The 20,502-nt window shown below is 34.7% G+C and overlaps 1 long non-coding RNA gene across 1 annotated transcript in view; it reads left to right on the plus strand.

Annotated features, from left to right (window-relative positions):
• Positions 1-18,303, plus strand: part of LOC141549365 (uncharacterized) — a 44,558-nt gene extending 26,255 nt beyond the window's left edge. Inside the window, exon 2 of the long non-coding RNA XR_012484340.1 lies at positions 18,208-18,303. This is a non-coding gene — a long non-coding RNA (uncharacterized LOC141549365). The remainder of the gene's footprint in view (positions 1-18,207) is intronic.
• Positions 18,304-20,502: the final 2,199 nt, after the last annotated feature.

A 20,502-nucleotide genomic window follows, 5' to 3' on the forward strand; every position in this document is an offset into this window, starting at 1 on the left:
TGAATTGAACTAATCCTTCCTATTAATTTGAATCTGCTTAAATCATCCCCCACGCCCCAGCTGATTATTTCCTTTGTAAGTACCAAGTATTTGCAATCCTAATCAGGTTACTGCTAAGCATAGACAATTCCCTGTCTCTCATAGGGATGCTCCTCATTAAGAGCATTAATAGGAATTCCTTCCCCTGGAATAGAAATGAGCTGTCATTTTAGCAATGCTGCTGTGTCAGCCTCCCCATTGTCAACCACAACAAATGAGAGAAAATCAATTTATGTTCTAGAATTAGTCAAGTGAGGAATCCTTTGATGTAGGAAGTAGGGTGGAGGAATAAGGACCTAAGAGCACTGAATGTGCTGGTAGTGTATTGTGAAATATAATGCAGGGTATGTGATGCCATAAGACCCAGAAAAATCTAACTGCAAAAGAGAACTATCCATTCCCCAAATGGAAGTTTGATGAGCAACAGATGTGGTTTAAATGAACTCTTGTCCAATAAGACTCGGACTCTACTTTGATTAGTTTGGTTCACAGCACATAAGAAATGGGAGAGGGTGTGCATGGTGCAGGTTCATTATTCAGGCAGCTTGTGTTTAGATCTGTTTACTTGTTCTACAGAGCTTTAAGTATAAGGTAATACAACAGGCAAATAGGCATTTAATTAAGGCCTTTTAATGGTACTGAGACCGGAGTAAAGCTGTACTGACCCAATTTAAATGCTTATTTTGTAACCCTCACATCATTATCACTACAGATAACAGCAACAAAAAATAAAGTTTATTTAGATAGCTTTTAATGCTTATTAAGGAGGCAGGGAGGATTACCCTTAGAATTAGGACTTGTATATGAATCCTATCATGTTTGATGCATGGTGGCTGTATGCCTCTGGACATGTCACTTAACCTGCCACTGCCCCAAGGCAGCCTCCATCTAAGATTTTAAGTTATAGATCTCCTTGCTGAATGTGCTCTATAACTATGAAATTGATAGTCCAGTTTTTCCTAGACACCCTCCACCTCCACCAAAAAAAAAAAAAAAAAAAAAAAAAAAAGTTACTAAGCACTTTATATATAGTTTATCTAACTAAAGCCTCTCAGAAATCCTATGAGATAGATTTTATGGATATTATGCTTAGTTTTAAAGAGATGAAAACTAAAACTCAGAAAAGTCAAAGGACTTTTTTTTTTATAGCTGTCCTGTTATACCATATTCAAACCTGTTCTCCTGGATTCCAAGTCTACCCCATCCAGTATCAAAGGGTCTGGTAGCTAGCAAATCAGAGTAGTATATACTGCAATCAAGATTCTTCAACCTCTGTGCCTCGGTTACTTCATAAGTAAAAGGAAAATGAAAATTATTGAATTTTTGGAAATGATTAAGTGATATGCATTCTCTATATTTTGTAGAAAATTCATTTAGAACCTAAAGACTAATGCAAACATGAATGATTTTCTCATAGTAAATTTCATGAAGAGGAAAAAAAATTGACATCTCTAGTTTTTCTGTAATGGATAATTTTAAAAGACGATTAGAAGGCTTCATATTAGAAAAATGATTACTATGCAATGATTTCTTGTCTGGGAAGGAGAAATATTTGCATATTCACTTTACCAAATGAATACAATTAAGAAAGGTTTACATGATAGGACTAGAAGAAATCCCAGTAGGACATTGTGCTTATCTTTTGGCCTGTAAGCAGGACTGCACTGGAGCCATGATAACCAAGTTAAGCCATGCCAGTAATATAACTTTGCTCTTCTAAAAGATTTCCAGGTGGAAATTATATTTTAAAAATTACATACCACAAACAAAACTAATGCAGATCAGATTAGAAGGGAAACAATAAACAGGGAAAACATTTTTACAGTCAAAGGTTCAGATAAAGGCCTCATTTCCAAAATATATAGAGAATTGACTCTAATTTATAAGAAATCAAGCCATTCTCCAGTTGATAAATGATCAAAGGATATGAACAGACAATTCTCAGATGAAGAAATTGAAACTGTCTCTAGTCATATGAAAAGATGCTCCAAGTCATTATTAATCAGAGAAATGCAAATTAAGACAACTCCAAGATACCACACACCTGTCAGATTGGCTAGAATGACAGGGAAAGGTGATGCAGAATGTTGGAGAGGATGTGGGAAAACAGAGACACTGATACATCATTGGTGGAACTGTGAATACATCCAGCCATTCTGGAGAGCAATTTGGAACTATGCTCAAAAAGTTATCAAACTGTGCATATCCTTTGACCCAGCAGTGTTGCTACTGGATTTGTATCCCAAAGAGATCTTAAAGAAGGGAAAGGGATCCACACATGCAAAAATGTTTGTGGCAACCTTCTTTGTGGTGGCCAGAAAGTGGAAACAGAGTGGATGCCCCTCAATTGGAGATTGGCTGAATAAATTGTGGTATGTGAATATTATGGAATATTATTGTTCTGTAAGAAATGACCAACAGGATGATTTCAGAAAGGCCTGGAGAGACTTACATGAACTGATGCTGAATGAAATGAGCAGGACCAGGAGATCATTATATAATTCAACAACAATACTATATGATGACCATTTCTGATGGATGTGGCCATTTCCAACAATGAGATGAACCAAATCAATTCCAATAGAGCAGTAATGAACTGAACCAGCTACACCCAGCAAAAGAACTCTAGGAAATGATTATGTACCACTACATAGAATTCCCAATCCCTCTAATTTTGTCTGCCTGCATTTTGGATTTCCTTCACAGGCTAATTGTACACTATTTCAAAGTCCGATTCTTTTTGTACAGCAAAACAACTGTTTGGGCATATATACATATATTGTATTTAATTTACACTTTAACATATTTAACATGTACTGGTCAACCTGCCATCTTGGGGGAGTGGGGGGGAAGGAGAGGGAAAAATAGAACAAAAGGTCTGGCAATTGTCAATATTGTAAAATTACCGATGCATATATCTGGTAAATAAAAACTATTAAAATAAAAAATAATTAAGTACCAAAGGAAAAATCTCAGGCAGACTGAAACTAAAGTACATCAATTCCCATGGACTCAATATCTTTGCATCGTAATTCCTACAGTTCAATTAAAGTCCCATTATTTTATTTTGCACTACATATTTTCATTGTGCTGAACCCAATTAGATATTATTTTATATATAATTATACTTTTGAATAGTTTAAATTCAAATAATGAAGTCACTTTACAATGAGCTATATTTGTAAATATTTTGATGTGTAATGCTTTTCCCATTTATATGACATTTCATAAACAACTATGCATATGCTAACCCAAATAGGAGAGGCAAGGTTCATATGAAAAAGTACTTTTGAGTGAATTTATTCATCCATTCAACAAGTATTTATCGTACTAGGTCAAGTCTTGTGCTAGTTGATATGAGTACAGAGACAAAAAGGAACTTACATTCTATTTTGGCAGAGTAACATGTACCTAAAAGTGTAAATAGAAAATATTTGTAAAATACACAAAATATTTAAGCTATACTATTTTGATGAGAAGGGGTATATGAGGCAGCATAGTGATAGGCTTCTAGCCAGAAGTTTAGGTTTGAATCTTACCTCTGCCACTTACTAGTAATGTAACTCTTGAGAAACCCCTCAATCTCTTCATGCCTAAAGAAATTCCCCAAGTCTTATCTTCTGAGTCACAGATAAGTTTCATCTGTGAGAGTTTTAACCTTGAGTATTCCCACACTGGGAATCCCACACCCAAATTCTTCATTTATTCTCAAATCAGTTTCTGGAATGAGAAAAATGATTTGTGGGAAAAAAAAATATCCCACTTCACACTGCATCCCATTTAACCCTTAACCTACCTTTGCTTGAATTAGAATACATGTATGTATGTATGTATGTATGTAGTCTTTATTCAGCTTCAACTTGACTTAAAGCAAAAGTTGTTTTATTTCCTACCCTACAGTCATAAAGACAGAAAATGTTAGATCTCCCCTTACAAAAACTATTATTTAAAACCTTGAACTCTTAGAAAACACTGACATATTTGACTGGAACACATGACCCTGAGATCACTTCATTGCACAGATAATTTTCATCTCTTATTGGATGAGAAAATGTGGAATATAGAAGTAGATGGCGTGGGCATAATTAAGGTCCACTGAGCAGGTCAAACAAGATATTAGTCATGGGTCTGTTATAAGTTAATTTAATAGGTCTGATTATTATGTGTATTGGGGTATGTCAAAGAGTGGTAAATCTTACTGTAATTCTACTTAACACTTAGTACATTGTGATCCCTTAACAAGTTGGGCCTTAGTTTCCTCATGTGACATGAGGGATTTGGACTAAAAGATCTTTAAACTATATTCCAACATTCTCATAACTTTGATTCAAATTATAGGAACATGAAGTGATTCTTGAAAGTTCATAGACAAAATTTTCATTATTTAAATCACCATCATCATCATCATCATCACTACTATTATTATAGTAACATGTCAAGGACTTATCCATGTAGCTTATAATGTTAATGTTCTCTAAGACTCGGGGAGGTTAAATAACTTGCCAGTGATCATATAGACCAGGGTTTCTTAAGCTTTTTCTACTCACAACCTTTTTTTGCTCAAGACATTTTTATACAACCTAGTCTGGAATCTGAGCCAAGGTGTTTCTGGCAGAGTTCTTGCATGTGTAATGCAAAATAAGTATATTCTATGTTTAGAACCAAGAATGCAGGGAAGTCATGGGATGCAACATGGACAAATGCTGTCAGAAACATTTAGGATTCCTTTTGTGCTTGATTCTGAATTAATTTTTTGTCATGCATTCAAAAACTTTACTGTTACTAAATTTTTTTTGAAATCTTCACATTCAGCTACATGACCTCATATGGGATCATAACCCACAATTTAAGGTGTTTTGATATAGATAATGTCAGAAGCAAAATTTAAGCACAGCTCTATCGTACCCAGCTCTTGATCTATTATGCCACATGATTTCTTATAATAATTATTATTGGTTATCAATTGTTATGATTCAGTACCTGGGGGACTCATTATTTGTGACTTATAGGAAAATAAGATATCAAAAATCACAAATTACTGTCATCATCATTATCTTTCATATCATGATGCCAATGCTGATAATAGTTAATATTTATATAACAATTTAGAGTTACAAAGTGCTCATTACTACAAAGTAATGAGATACTTTATCTCATTAATTAGAGTAACAAATCAATGGGATAGTAAATGCAGATATTATTATTCCTTGTCCTAATGCAGACTTAGAAAAGATTAAAAATATCAATAGTCCAGTACACAGAAACATGGAGCAGATAAGACAGTAAAATAAGTCATTTTTATTGAGATGGCAAGCTCGCAGTAAGAAAAGCAATCAGGGAAGATGGCAGAAACAGGTGGAAACCACCAGGGACTTAGGTGGAATTGGTTGCACCCAACTAGGGCCACAGTGGAAATGTGGCATTCCCCCAAAGCAACAAAATCTGGTAAGTTTTTAATAAATTTCTTGTCCTTGACTTAGCAGGACTAGGTATGGGGAAAGAAGCAAGGAATCTATAGCTGGGAAGTGGTGCTAATTCAAACTAGCCAAGGGAGAGGAAAGACTTCTGTGTGTACTACTTGATATTCAGACACCTCAATGGTGGAAAAGGGGACATTAGTGCTTGTCCTACCTGTGACCTGAGGTTTTTACAGCTTCCCTGAAGATTTTTTAGGATAACAAGATGTGGAGGCTATAGGGCCATTATATTCCTGTTTTTAAAAGGGGGAAATAATGTTCTGAAGGATTAAAGCAATTTATCCAAAATGAAAGACAAAGTGTGGTGTGGTAGAGTGGGTTCAAGTTCTCATCTCTGACATATACTGGCAATAAAAGCCTGGACAAGTTGCAGAGCAGGTGCTGACCTGCTTTAGGAGAGGGAATTTCCTTCCAGGAAATTCCCTGTCCCAAGAAAATCCTAGAGCCAGTCCCTAGTCCTTGTTTTACACAGCTACCAAGTTGTAGAACTGATCCCAAGTCATTTGAGCCAAAGTCCTTTCCAACATATTCTACCCCATTTCCTGTACTCCTCATGGCAAAGCACCCCTCAGGCCTTATTGCTAGGATCCTTAAAAGAGACAGGTAGTATCATGATGCAGAAACTCATTGGCAACCAACAATAGGAAAATGAGGAGTCCAGAATCAGAAAGCCAGGAGCAGCAACCGGTCTAAGGAGCAACTGTATTTACTAAGCACTTGGTCCCTGCAGCCCCCAAAGACCGCATCCTCGTCATCTCCATCCTGTCACAGACAGCTACTGTGCTGTGCCCACATGGAGCCGGGAACCACATGCACGGAATCCTTGCCCGAGGCAGCCTGCCCTCACAATGAGAGCCTGTGGCTTTCTTCACCTCATTGGACTCTGCCAGCTGTAGCTCCCTGTTTGTTTAGAAAGCTTTGCCTGCACATATTGAATTGCTCTTTTCCCTCATCCAGTCAGTTTAAGCAGTGTCCCTAAATTCACCCTCAGTGTAACTCCTGTTTCTGCTCCTCCTCTTCTTGGAACTGTTCTTTTGTTTGTCTGGCAGCCCTGGTTGTATGGGGGTGTATGATGATAATAATACCCCAGTGCTTATGTAACCCTCTCATCTTGCAAGCACTTGACAAAACCTTCACTAATGAAGCTCCTGTATCCTGTGGCCTGTATCGGATGGTAGCCCTTCCCCCCTTGACAGATAGGAAAACTGAGGCTGAGAGGTTCAGTAATTTGGCAGAGACCACGGATAGGGTCAATAGCAGAATTGAGGGTTTCCCTGGTCCTGGTAGCCTCCTGTTCAGAGGTCAAAGGAGAAAAGAAACAATGAGTTTTGGGAAGGAAAGCCTATTGCCACTATATCTCTGGTACTCTGCAAACTTCTGAATCTCAGGACATTTTTCCTAGAGAATATCTGGAAGGCAACCTTTGTGAGTAAGTATGAGCCTCTGACTTTAATTTTGAAGGGAGGGAAGGGAGTAGGTGGACTTCTTAAATGATTTTTTCACTACTTTGCACATTTTATAATTTTAAAATTATTGGGGCTATTTTCCCCTTTTCAAATTCTTGGGTGATGAAAAAATGCTTTCCTGTCCAAAATCCTCCACCCAACTTGGTCTCCCCTAACAAAAATAGGAAGGAAAAAATTTTCTTTTAGTCAATTAATTTGTCTACTATTCCTCTCCCCAGATGTCTTAGAGCTGGTCACTTTCATAATCTCTCTGTTTGTCTCCCTCTCTGTGTGCGTGTCTCTCTCTGTGTCTCTCTCTTTTTGTCTTTGTCTTTCTGATTCTCTCTGTTTCTCTGTCTCTGTCTCTATCTCTATTTCTCTTTGTGTCTGTCTCTCTGTCTCTGTCTGTCTCTCCCTCTTTGTCTCTGCCTGTCTTGTCTCTATCTATTTCTCTATCAGCTAGTCTCTTCTCTCTCCTTGAAACTTTAAGCCTGATTTGTTAGGCAAAAAGTACCAAGCATTGATCTTCAGTATCTCTGCCTCCACTGCTTATCATTTCAATGAGTAAACAGCTGTTGAAAGTTGCTTTTCACACCGGATTATATCCCATTTCTCAGTATGTGCATATAGCTTGCACTGACTTGTATAAATGGAGTAGGACTACATAGTGGAAATGTGAATTTCTATTACATTTTTGACAGTTCTAGGAGGGAAGAAATAGAATCCTAACTTTTTAAAGCACTGGCAAAAATCCAAAGTGTCATTATCAGTGTGCTATTTTTTCAAAGAATGCTAAATTAATATAAATTAGTTCTCTTTTATTTGATATTATGTGAAGTTGTAGCCTTTCAACAAAAAGGTAATTTTTTGGAAGCAGAAGAATAACACTGAGCAAAATACAGTTTCTGAAGAGCTTATGAAGTATTATTTACTAAAGAACCAATAGATTATGTGTTATTGTGTCTCTTATTATTTTATTCATCCTTTCTCAGAGGTGATAGCCTCAAGATACAGAATGAGACATGTAGGCTGGTGCAAAGCCAATGAGGGAATTTGCTTTGCTTGACTATATGTACTTGTTATGATAAGTTTCTTTTTCTTTTTTTTTATTTTCAGCTGGAGGTAAAAGCACAAAAGAGAAAAGCAAATGTTAGTTAACTGAAACAATTGCTTTAGAAAATACTTTCTGATATAGAACTGTGTATTTGTAAAGATATTATGAATATGTAGATTTAGATTTAAATCTAAATTTTGATCTTAAAATTGATTCTGCCCTCTTACTATCATTTTGCCACTGTCACTACAGAATCAGATGGGAATCTGCACAGGATTAAGGGAAATTTGGTTCTTTTTTGTTTGTTTCCTGACTGCAATGGCCAAAGTATTAAGTACTTAGTCTACTAGTGATGATAAAAGAAAAAAGGCCTTTTTCCACATCTAATTAGATTTGTTCATTTACATACTATTTTTTTAAAACTCCAGATTAATATCTCATCTTGTCATAAAAGATTGACCTGGGTTCTCTAAGGTTTAACTAAAGAGAGTAAACTCTAGAAGGTCTAATTAAGTTATAAAGATTTTAATTCCAAGATCTTATTTTTGTTGTCAGAGGTCCAACTATGTTCTTTGTAGAGGCTCATCTCTAGAAGCTTGGCCACAGGTGATTGGTCTGTGAGTGTGTGTGTGTGTGTGTGTGTGTGTGTGTGTGTGTGTGTGCGCACATGAGCAGAATGTTATAATCTATGCTTATTCAGAAAGTACTTTCATCAATAAAATCATGGATGTTTGGAAGTAGTGGAGTGGTATATATAATTATATGCCTTAGTATTTCATATTCACTTTCCCGGCATAAATAATGGCCTTAAGGAAAGTAAATCAAAGCAATAAAAGCAAAATATGTCTAGAAAATATGGGAGAAAGTCTAATCCCTAGATTAGAAGAAAAAGTAAGGTGTGCCTCATCAGATTGTTTTCACATGTTGCTTTATTAGACAAAAATTAATCATCATATAGCCAAGCTTCTAATGATAAAATAAGTTCATGTGATATAAAAATTCAGTAATAAATGTGGTAGTACAAATAACTTTATTGGATTGAGTAGAAAATCAACATCCAATTTGGGAAGGCAGTGAAAGCACAAGAATATTGCCTATTGTTGTATATTTTGTGACTGGCATTTCTAATTGGGATTCCATATGGCTGAATTTGCATTTTCTTTGCACCTAGGTTAAGGAAAAAAAATGGATGTTAGAGCTAATGTTCAAACTTTAGCTAATGTGGTTGATACCAATATTAGACATAATTTTAACACCATATTTAAAGACCTGGCTAATATTCAACTTTCAGTGAGACAAAGAGTTTTCTCATTACTTACTTTTCACCATGTATACATAATGTTAACAATTGCTGCTTTTTTTATTATTTTGAGATAGTGACAAAAATGTTTCACTCTTCTATTTGTTCTCCCCAGATTTAATATTAGTCACACATGAGAATTCCTTGTGATCAAATAGTGATATTTATCAGTGTTGAAATATGTGACATAATGAAAATGGGAAGAAGTGTGAAGAAAGGAAAAGCTATTTCTTTGGACTGCCAAATGATTTTATTTGAATTTTGAATAGGAGAATAATAACTATTGAAACTGATCACAAGGATTAATAGTTCAGTAACACTTTCATTCTGTGATCACTGGACTCTAATCATTTACATGCTTCTGTTGTTGATTAAATTGTTTGTATTATTATTTTTTTTTACATTCACATTTAGCAGGAAGAACAACTTTGCCAAAGGTCAGGTACATTTTCAGAAAGGGTGAGTTTTGGCTTTTACAAGTTAAATGAGAAAAAGTTTTGATTAAATTTTTTTAAACTACTCCTGCTCCTACCGAATGAAACTAAAAGACAAGGGACAGTGGGATTCATGGTCAGTTTCAGCACTTTTCATGATCAAACAACCAATAATCAATGCAAAGTAGTTTGGAGAGGAGGACACTACAGGTGGTGTTCTTTAGGATAAAAGAGGAATCAGCAATAATTAGTGTCACTTGATCAGGAGATCCAGCTTAAAATGAAGATATAAAGATAGATAATGTCTTGCCCAGAAATTCTTACAATTGAGTTTGATCTTCTTCTGCCCATCATAATTACAGTCACTGACTTTTGCCAGACCAATATTAGTGACAAAATTCTTAGCATCTTCAATGGTATTTAATTTGTATTGAAAGCAATAGCCACCCCTTTTTAAAATCACTTTAGTTTTCTTGTACATTTTATCCTTTCTTGCCTTAGCACTTAATCTGTAGCAGTGCCTCCATCATATTTGCTGGGTTTTAGAGCTATACCTTGCTTGAAAACTAAACAACATATGCTATTTACCTTCTTGGCAAAAGAAGTTTAACCCAAGACCTTATAGGAAATCACAAAGTCTTGTGATATTTCTTTCTACAAGGTAATCCATGCCCATTGAGCTCTGAGAAGCCGGTTTAGGAAGTTACTCATGCCATATCCTCTTAATATAAAGAATAGTTATCATTAATTAGAAAGATAAGAGTTGAGTAGGATCTAGGGAACTTTTGGTTTGCTATGATTGACTTCACAACTGGCCATCTCAAATGCCCCTCTTTAGGATTTGAGAAAGCAGTAAATGTTGGTTTCACTTATGCTGAGATTCTTTTCATGCATGCACTAGTAAAAGAATATAAATTCAGTCTTCAACTTTGTAGTTGAATAAACATAAATGCCAAAGTCCATTTTTTAGAATAAAAAAAGGATATATATGTGTGTGTATTTAATTTTTTCATATTTTGATTTAAAATTTTGTATTCTAAATTCCCTCTCTCCCTCCCTTTCCTTCTCCCTCAGATGGTAAGCAATCAAATATAAATATTCCATATTGGTCATTTTGTATAAGAAGACTCAAATTAAAAAAAATGAAAGAAAATGAAAAATAGCATGTTTTAATCTGTACTCAGTTAATGCCAGTTATTTTTCTGGAGGCAGATAGTATGCTTCACCATGAGTCATTAGGAATTATCTTGGATCATTGAATAGCTAAGTCATTCAGACTTCTTCATTGAACAATATTGCTATTACTGTACACAACATTCTTCTGTTTCTGTTTGCTTCACTATGCATCAATGCATGCAAGTCTCTCCAGGTTTCTGAAATCATCCCCTTTGTCATTTCTTATAATTCTCATAATATTTCATTATAATCAAAACACAGTTTGTTTAGCCATTCCCCAATTGATGGGCATCCCTTTGATTTCCAATTCTTAGGCGCCACAAAAAGAGCTACTACAAATATTTTTATACAAATAGGTTATTTTCATTTTTTATGTCTGAGATGTAGACCTATTCAGTAGCATTGTTGGATTAAAGGGCATGTGCAATTTTATAGTTTCAAATGGCTCTCCAAAATGTTGTATCACTTCAAAACTTCAACAGTGCATTAGTGTCCAAGTTTTCCCACATTCCTTCCAATATACAACATGTTCCTTCTTTGTTGCCTTAGCCACAGTGAAGTGATAACTTGTAATTGTTTTAATTTGTATTTCTCTAATCAATAATTGTTTAGAGCATTCTCTCATAGGACAATATAGCTTTGAATTCCGAAAACTGCCTGTTCATATCCTTTGACCAATTATTAATGGAGGAATATGTAATTGTTTAGAGGCAGTGTGATATAATAGATACCATAGTTGGCCTGTGGTCAAAAAGATCAGGGCTTGGGGGCAGCTAGGTGGCTCAGTGGATAGAACACCAGCCCTGAATTCAAGAGGACCCGAGTTCAAATCTGGTCTCAGACACTTAACACTTCCTAGCTGTGTGACCCTGGGCACGTCACTTAACCCCAGCCTCAGAGGGGAAAAAGAAAAAAAAAAAAATCAGGGCTCAAATTCCCTCCTGAAACTTATTAGCTGTGTCACTCAAAGCAAATCAGGCAACTTCCTGGTCTTTACTGCTAAGGAAATCATGGATAGATTGCAATAGTGGAAGGACTGTGGGAGCTCCCAACACTAATAAAATCATAGCTCCATGTGTCAGTATATATTTCAATATTAAATAAGGAGTAGGATGTGTTGGGGAATGTTTCCTGTTATCATTATGTTAAACTTGTACTGAACTCCTACATGCATCTCCATTCTTCATATGAACTTCTTACTAGATTTTTTTTTTAGAACCCTGACTTTACAGATAGTTATTGCTTTAAGACAACCTCACCATGATGAGTTACAGCAAAGTGCTATCTATACCACTGGGCTTACTCACTCTGTGAGACAGAAATGGTGATGTTATAAATGTATGATCCCCCAGATACCTGATTCCTAAGGATAGTTTCTTTGTTTAGATTTCCATGTTCCCTGAAAAGCTGAAAATATTCTGACTTTCTCTTGGGTTTGGCTTTCTATTCACATGTTTTCAGCTTTCATGTCACTGTGTGTGAAATAATGGTCCCACATGCATTCATCACTCACAATGGTATGACTTGTGTAGTTCAGAGAAACTTCCTTAATGAGAACATTTTGGACCTTCCAACATCTCCCAAGGGGGAAAGAGTTTCTGAACTGATTTGAATTTTCCTTGGGGAGGAAAAGGGAGAATAAAGCAAATTTCAATAATAAGGCCAAGACCAGGCTTAGAACAGAGTTTAAGGATACGTGTATAAGACAGTAAAACAAATATTTACTGTACATGGGTCCTGTATACAAAATTGCTTCCCAATACTTTAAAAATACCTGTTACTGTTTTAGTCTCTTATTGATGAATAGTGTTAGTGTTTTACATCAAGAGTTATAATTTGAATAATGTTTCCCAGGAATTTCTAGTATGTTCATATAGTTTGAGACCTAGAAAATGAAGCTTAATTTCTAAGCAACTAAAGAAGTCAAGAGAGTTAAAAATAAGTCATTTAAGCTGATCTAAAACATCAATAGACAAGGATCAAGTGCTAGCTGTAAAGGCTTACTGTTCTAAAGATAAGGTAAGATAGAGTCAAACTTTCCAATTATGGCTTCTAAATTCTTCAGCTGAACTTCAGATGATAATATTTAAGACTTGATGGTCCATGTGCATCAAATGATAAAAATTTTAGTTATATTTTTATTTTGAAATAAAATTTTTAATTCTGTTTCTACTTTGTTTTAGAAATAAAAATAAGGCAGTGCACTAATTGATTTAGTTTGGTCCTTGAAGACATTCTTAAATTCTAGTCCTATTAAATAATATAATGACAGAGTTGAGATGAGACTTTTGAGACCATCTTCTCCAATCTGAGTCTGGATAAAGATCTCCTAAAATATTCCTGAAATGTCCAGCCTCTGCTTTAAGACCTCTGTTGATGAGGACAGAGTCTTATATAGTTTAGTGGATAGAGAGCTACACTTACACTCAGAGAGTTCTGACTTACTTGTTGAGTGACACTGGACAAGTCACTTAAACTCATTTATAAAATGGAGATAATAACAATGTCTACTTAATAGCATTGTTACAAGAATAACATTTGCTATTTTTATAAATAATATAAATTTTAAAATATACTGCTTTGAAAATACTAGGTACTGTTATTACTATACACCAAGTTAAGACATTCTATTTTTTGTACAACTTTGATTATTAGGAGATGCTTCCATTTATGGAAGTATAACTACCTTCTTAAAATTTCCAACCATTGTTTCAAGCCTACCTAATGAAGCCAAGTAAAACAATTCATATCCTTTTTCCATGAGCTAACTCTTCAAATTCTTAAAGACACTTATCATGCTCTTTCCCAAAAACTTCCTTTTCTCATGCTAAAGAGACTTGGTTTCTTCATCCAATCCATATATGGTATTTTAAAAATCTTCTTTCTATCCTGGCTGTTCTCTTCCAGAATTTTCTGGTTTATTAATGCTTTTCCTAAAATTTGGTGTCCAGAAATGAACATAAAGATCCAAATGTGTTGTAATCTGACCAGGCCAGATTTCAGCAGTACTACCAGTATTCATCTCTGGATAATACATGTCTAAATGTAGTTTAAATTTCCATTTAGTTTTGTCCTTGTTGCCATGACACCCTATTAAACCACATTTAGTGAATTTGTGGTCCATAAAAACATTCAGTTTTTTACATTAGTTGTTGCATAGATTTACACTTGAATAGTGCATTTTTAAGTCCAAGTATAGAACTAAATTTATTACTATCAAATTTTATATGATTTGATTCAGCCTCTGGTAATATTTATTGGATACCAGTTTTGTCATCCAACATGTTAGCTATTCTTTCAGGTTTGTGTCTTCCAAAAAATTTAATAAGCATGTCATACATGTGTTCTTAGTTATTGATTAAAATGTTGAACAAAACAGCACCATGGACAGAGTTCTCTGGCATTCTACTATGTACTTCTTTCCAGGTTGACATCAATCCATAAACCACCATTGTTTTGGAAAGATTGTTCCACCAGTTTTTAAATACCTAACAGTACTGTCACCTAATCCATTTACACACATAAACATTTTTTACATTCACTTGCGACGTGAACACACACATGTGTATTGCATGGTACCTAGACATTATGTACACATGTGTGATACTTTCCATCTTCAAGTCTGGCAACCTTATTTTTTTTAAAAGAAAAGAATATGATATGACTTATTCTTTTCAACTCATATAGACTCATCAGTGACCTGTACATCTCTTTCTAAGTATACGTAAGCCATAAATTTAGTAATATATAGTAAGATTATTAAGGAATTTGAGATTGATAATCAGACTAAAGTTTTGAAAAGTCTACTTTTCTTTCCTTTTTCAAAATAGGGACCATATTCATCTTTGTAATCATTTCATACTTGCCCTATTCTCCATGATTTTTCAAAGACCAACAACAGCTGTTTTACAAACATGCAAATATACTTTTAGTAACCTGGGATATAGTTAATTTGGATTTAGTGATTTGAATTCATTGACATAATTAGATATTCTATTGGCATCTCCTCACCATATTGATTTCAATTTCTTTTTCAATTTCTTTTTTCCCCCTTCAGATTCAGATATTTAACTTATATGCTAAATAGGCACATACATAAAAACTTAGAAGTATGACCTGGAAAACCTGGGAAGTAGTCAGTGAAGAAAATCAGGGAACTAGTATTTTCTTTCTTAGTGATGTGTATCAGAACCAAAGTTCTATCCCAAGGAAAGTTCTAGAGAGCCTAGATAAAACTGACTTCTTAGATCCATTTTTAAAGTTAACGTAACCCTCTCCCCTCATCAGCCTTAGAAACAAGTTTCAAGGAATAGAAATGACTCATAATAAAGCCACAACTTTCTAGTGATACTACATCAATCTACCAGCAAGTCCTAAGAGAGTGTCTACTATGTAATGGCATTGGGCAGGGTTAGTGGAAAGTGAGGGGCTTAGATAACACGAGAACTTAAATTAATTTAATAAATTAATTAGGGATTAAGTTATTAATAATTAATTGTATAAATTAAGAATTAATTTATTAATAATTAATTTTATAAATTAATTAATTACTTTAAAATGTTTGCAAACTGTTTGAGAAAGGATAACTAAGGACACCAACAAAAATAAACTATACAAGCCAACACATTTATAAGTTCTAATAATGTATCTGAACTTCAAAATATTATCTAATTTCAAGTGAAAGAATTAATAAAGGCTGGAGCTCTTAGGGAAGACTGATCTTTGAAGGGGGGGAGGATGTAGATAAGGAGACTACAGGGAAAGCACTGTAAATCAGAGAAAGACAATGTATAAAAAGACCTAAGACCAGAACAAGTTTTGTGTATAACAAGATAAGATCAGTCTGATTTAAGTAGAGAGACTGGTATTGGAGAGTCATTGGCTATACTTTAGGAGATAAGTAAGACCTACAAAGGACTTTGAAAGTCAGACAAAAGAGATTGGTGTTGATCTAAGAAGAAAATGGAAGCCACTGAAGGATTTAGATGCTAGTAGTCACATGAAATTGGTAAAGTTTAATAGAGATTGGCTTGGCAGAGGCATAAAGGTTGGATTGATTCACAAGAGGTCAGTTAGAAAACTGTTACAGTAATAGTGTCGGTAGTAGTGGTAGGAGTAGTAATCCAATATTTGAAGGTCCAATGATTTCACTATTATGGATACTCTCTGCATCAACTTTTTACAACCTGGTGTTTGCAAATTACCACGGCCAAAACATTTGCCATTCTGTAGCCAACCCAGTAATGAAGCTCTCCAAACTTTGCTAGCTTGGCTCTCAGACAACAAACATAGAATCAGGCACCAGGCCCACACTTGAAGCCTTTCCAGCCTGGTAGGACCTGCCAGATTTTATGTTCCTCCAGAGGATAGCCTTCAACAACCCAGGACCACTTCCACACTAGGATGAGAAACCAGAGTAGAATTTTAGTGGAAGAAGGAAAGCCATTTGTATCAATGTAATACTTTATAAAGTAATTTTTACTCATTTTCTCCTTTAATTAGAGAGCAGCATGGTATAATGGAAATACCACTGGATTTGGAGTTGGGTGACCTGGGTTTAAAAGCCAGCTCTAAAATTTACTACTTCAGTGGCCTTAAATCATTTTAAAAATGATTTGATTGATTTGATGAGACTGTTGGTCTCAGTTTCCTCAGTAAAATTAAGTGATTTATCCAAATTTATCCTTTGGTTTCCTTTCGTCCCAAAATCTATGTCCCCTATCATCATCCATTGACTAGGTAGTTTAAATGTACTTTTCATTGCTATTTGAGATCAGGGAACAATTTCAGTCATGTTTTTTGTATCTTTAATCCTTAACACAGTGCTTCACACTTAGTAAGCTCTTAATAAATGCCTGTTTAAGTGATCAATAATGAAACTAGCTTAGAGAGTTTTATTGACTTGCCCAGGCTCAACCACAGATCCTCTGACAGCAGATTCAATGTTACTTGCACTTTCAAACTAGGCATCATTAATTCAGATCTGAGGAGATATCTTGAGCAGAGGTCCTTGGATCTGCCTTAGTTTAACTTGCATCACCACAATCATCTCAGAGTCAATCTGGAGGTAACTAGGAATCAGAAACAGGTAGATTGCAAAGTTGGAGACTCTTAGTTAAAAAACATGCTTCAGACACTTACCAGATGTATGGCCCTTGGTAATATTTCATATCTTCAATAACTTCCTCTGAAAAATGAAGATATTGAACTCAATAGTCTCCCTGGTACCTTTCTAGTTCTAAATCTTTGATCTAAGGTCACTGAGTTAACTACAATGAATCTAGACTTTATGTTGCTAATTTTCTCTTTGTCTTTGATGATTATGTAAAAATATTTGCCAATGTGGAATGTAGAAAGTTTTATATAAGATTTTTATTTTATTTTTAATTGATTTTCTAAAATGACACTTCTCAATATTCCTTAAACACTTGATCCCTCCCTTGAAAAGAAGATAATGACTAATAAAGCAAACACAGAAAACATTCTTCACCTATAGTCACAAATTTCTACTGAGAAGAGGACTACATGTTTCTTCCTTGTTCTCTCAGGAAATAAGTGATTTTTAAATAAAGGTTAGTATTTAGATGGGAAGAGAAAAAGGAAATTAACTTTCTTAAAGAACTTCAAAAAATTGGACTGTGCCTGTGAGATCTTGATTTATCAGAGTATGTGTGTACAAGATAGCTCTCTGGTTTCATAGCAGCAAGATTGCTTAATTCCATACTTAATGGCTCTAAAGTAATTTTTGTCTTTCCTAAAAATACCCAGATAGTCCAATAACTGGTTCATTTTTAAACACTAGTACCTATTTTCTTTTATTTAACAAACTTTATAGTGCTTTAAAGTATGTATGATAATTCTTAAATTCTCCTTTGAAGTATAACTTTAAAAAAAATTAGCACAAATTAGAAACATTTTCAAAGTCTTACAAATATTTCTTGATCAATGCCAGTTCAATTCTTGAAAATAATAAGATGAGACTAATCTTGTTGATAAGCTTCCTCCCCCCAACCACCTAGATTAGTTAGGTTGTCTTTTGTGTTTGTAGAATTTCTGTTTTCTTGGCTCTTTTTTTAAGGAGTTAGAGGAGGGACTCTATCAGGTGAGGAACAAAATTGAAAATGCTTCAAAGACTTTTTAAAGTGGATATAAAAAAAAATCTTCAGTGTAAATCAAATTGGGGGTGTAGAGTTCCTAATGGTTACAAAAGGACAAAACCCATTCGAGGGAAAATCAGATGACAGAGAGCAACTAATGACATTTCTTCTTTTTCCTTTTGTAGGTACTGTAGGCCACCTACCTTCTTCTGGATAGTTGAATTTGTCAATGGCATGCAAGTTCACCAAGACAAAATAGCAGCAGAAAATCTTCAAAGGTACCCAAATCAAATATTTATCTGGTGATTAATTAAATCCTAAAGGCACTTGGACATGATGTGTACCCTGGGTATTAAGTGAAGCTAATTATTAAGCAAGGAGAGTGGGAAAGGGGTGAGGTATTCTTCCTGGTTTCTGTATATCTGTGTAGTGGGTAGGGAGGATATGAGTCAGGGGGAAATGAGGCTAAATGGGTTCCTTGGTCATTTACTAAGTTGCTAAAGGATTTTGCAAGACAGTCAACAGTTACATTTGCCATTAGCTAGATCTTTTTATGATACCTAGAGACATTATGTATCATAATTCATAGCATCTAGTAAGCACTTAATAAGTAAATGTTCTGTAACATGCCTGGTGTTTAGATAACCAAAGGTACACAGGTTAAAAAAAAAAAGAAATATATTCGCCTATGGAATGGACACAGCAGTGAGAACCAGGGCTGTCATGGATAATTGAAACTCTCAGATAATCCTTAGATCTTACTTTACTCAATCATTTCAATTTTTCTTCTTATCAGACCTTTCTGTATGCTGATGCTAATAAATAACCAAAATGCATGGAAATTTGAAAATCCCTTCTTTTCATTTCTTTTTTCTTCTCTGATGAGATGCTGATAACCAAAGAAATGCCTAAAAGCCAGGTAAGAAGAGAGAAAAACAGAAATAAAGACTTAAGTAATCCAAATAGCAATTAATCAGTACCTGAATGTTTGAATGGGCTATATTCAGAAGCAAGGGTAGCTACATTCATCAAGGTTTATCTTCAAGTCATGTTGAATTATACATAGTTAGAAAAATGATGAAATTTTGGCAAAACTTTTGGTATATGGGGTCTCTGCATCATTGTCACCATCATCATCATCATAACTTTGTGACACTGAACAAATCACTTAACCTCTATCTCTCAGTTTATTTATCTGTAAAATGGGAATACTAGTAGTATCTGCCTGCCAGGGTTGTGAAGATAAAATGTGATATTTGTAGAGTAATTAGCACATCTCAAAACACCATGTAAATGTTAGCTATGATGACGGCAAAGGGTCATGAATTACTCTAATAAATGTGTGTATATATGCTATGCATAAACTTGTATAAAATCTGTTGCTCAGTTTTCTGGTGTTGAGTCTTTCCAAACAGCTCAGTGTGGCTTCAGTTGACAGATTTGCAATCTATCCCTTTACCCATACTGAAAATTAGCATAGTGAGGAACTAAGTTTCCTAACATTACTTGCAATGTCTGGTATATATTAAGTGTTTAATAAATGCTTGATGATTGCCTGATGCTGGTCCTTAGGGGTGGTTCCAAGATCTCATGGAGTTTTTCCCACATCAAGAATGTAAACATGTTAGTGAAATTCACTAATTATTCCTAATTGTTTAGTAGCTCTTTGATGAGACTAAATTATATCAAACTCTCATTCAAAAAACACGTATTGTTATTTTAAAGGACTGCAGTAAACATTGGGAGAGAAAACAAAGAAAATTCATTAGTCTCTGATCTTATGGGACTTTAAGTGAAATAGGGGCATATGACCATGATCCAGTGGCCTTAGCAACATAGCTTTGAATTAAGCATTATTAACAACTCTGAAGCACACACACACACACACACATTTAAATTTTTAAAAATAAGGAAAAACTATAAGAATTAACAAGCTGTACATTTGATAATTAAAATTAAAATTTGATAATTAAAATTATTCCATGTGACCAAGTTAAAAAGACCTATAAAATGCTTACAAATGAAAAACAGTTTGTATTGAAGTTTCAATAAGTGACTGACCCTTTTTTTTTTTTTTTTTACTGCTCATCAGAGGGAATCAATACTTCAGACAATTTTCTAACTTTTAATATGAATACATGAATGTTAAAGCAAAGGGAATGGCTCAAGAAATCTTTGTGGATTTATATTCTTGCTGATGTGGGTTTTCCCTCCAATAATGCGTATTACAACCCACCTGTACCTGCACATCTTATTACTCTTCACCTTCTCCTATAAATTTGCCACAAGGAGTATATCCAATTTTTCACATGACATTCCTCAAGTTGTCATGACATTGCACAGATATGAATGGAGCACAAGACTGTCTTCTGGCTCTGAGACCAATTTGTCATTTTTCCCAGGGATTTATTTCCTTGATGGTATTTATTAAGTAATTTCTCTTTTTTTATATTGCAGCCTAGTCACACTCAGGATATACC

Source organism: Sminthopsis crassicaudata, chromosome 1 (genome assembly GCF_048593235.1).
Source record: "Sminthopsis crassicaudata isolate SCR6 chromosome 1, ASM4859323v1, whole genome shotgun sequence".
In the NCBI taxonomy this organism is placed as follows: domain Eukaryota; kingdom Metazoa; phylum Chordata; class Mammalia; order Dasyuromorphia; family Dasyuridae; genus Sminthopsis; species Sminthopsis crassicaudata.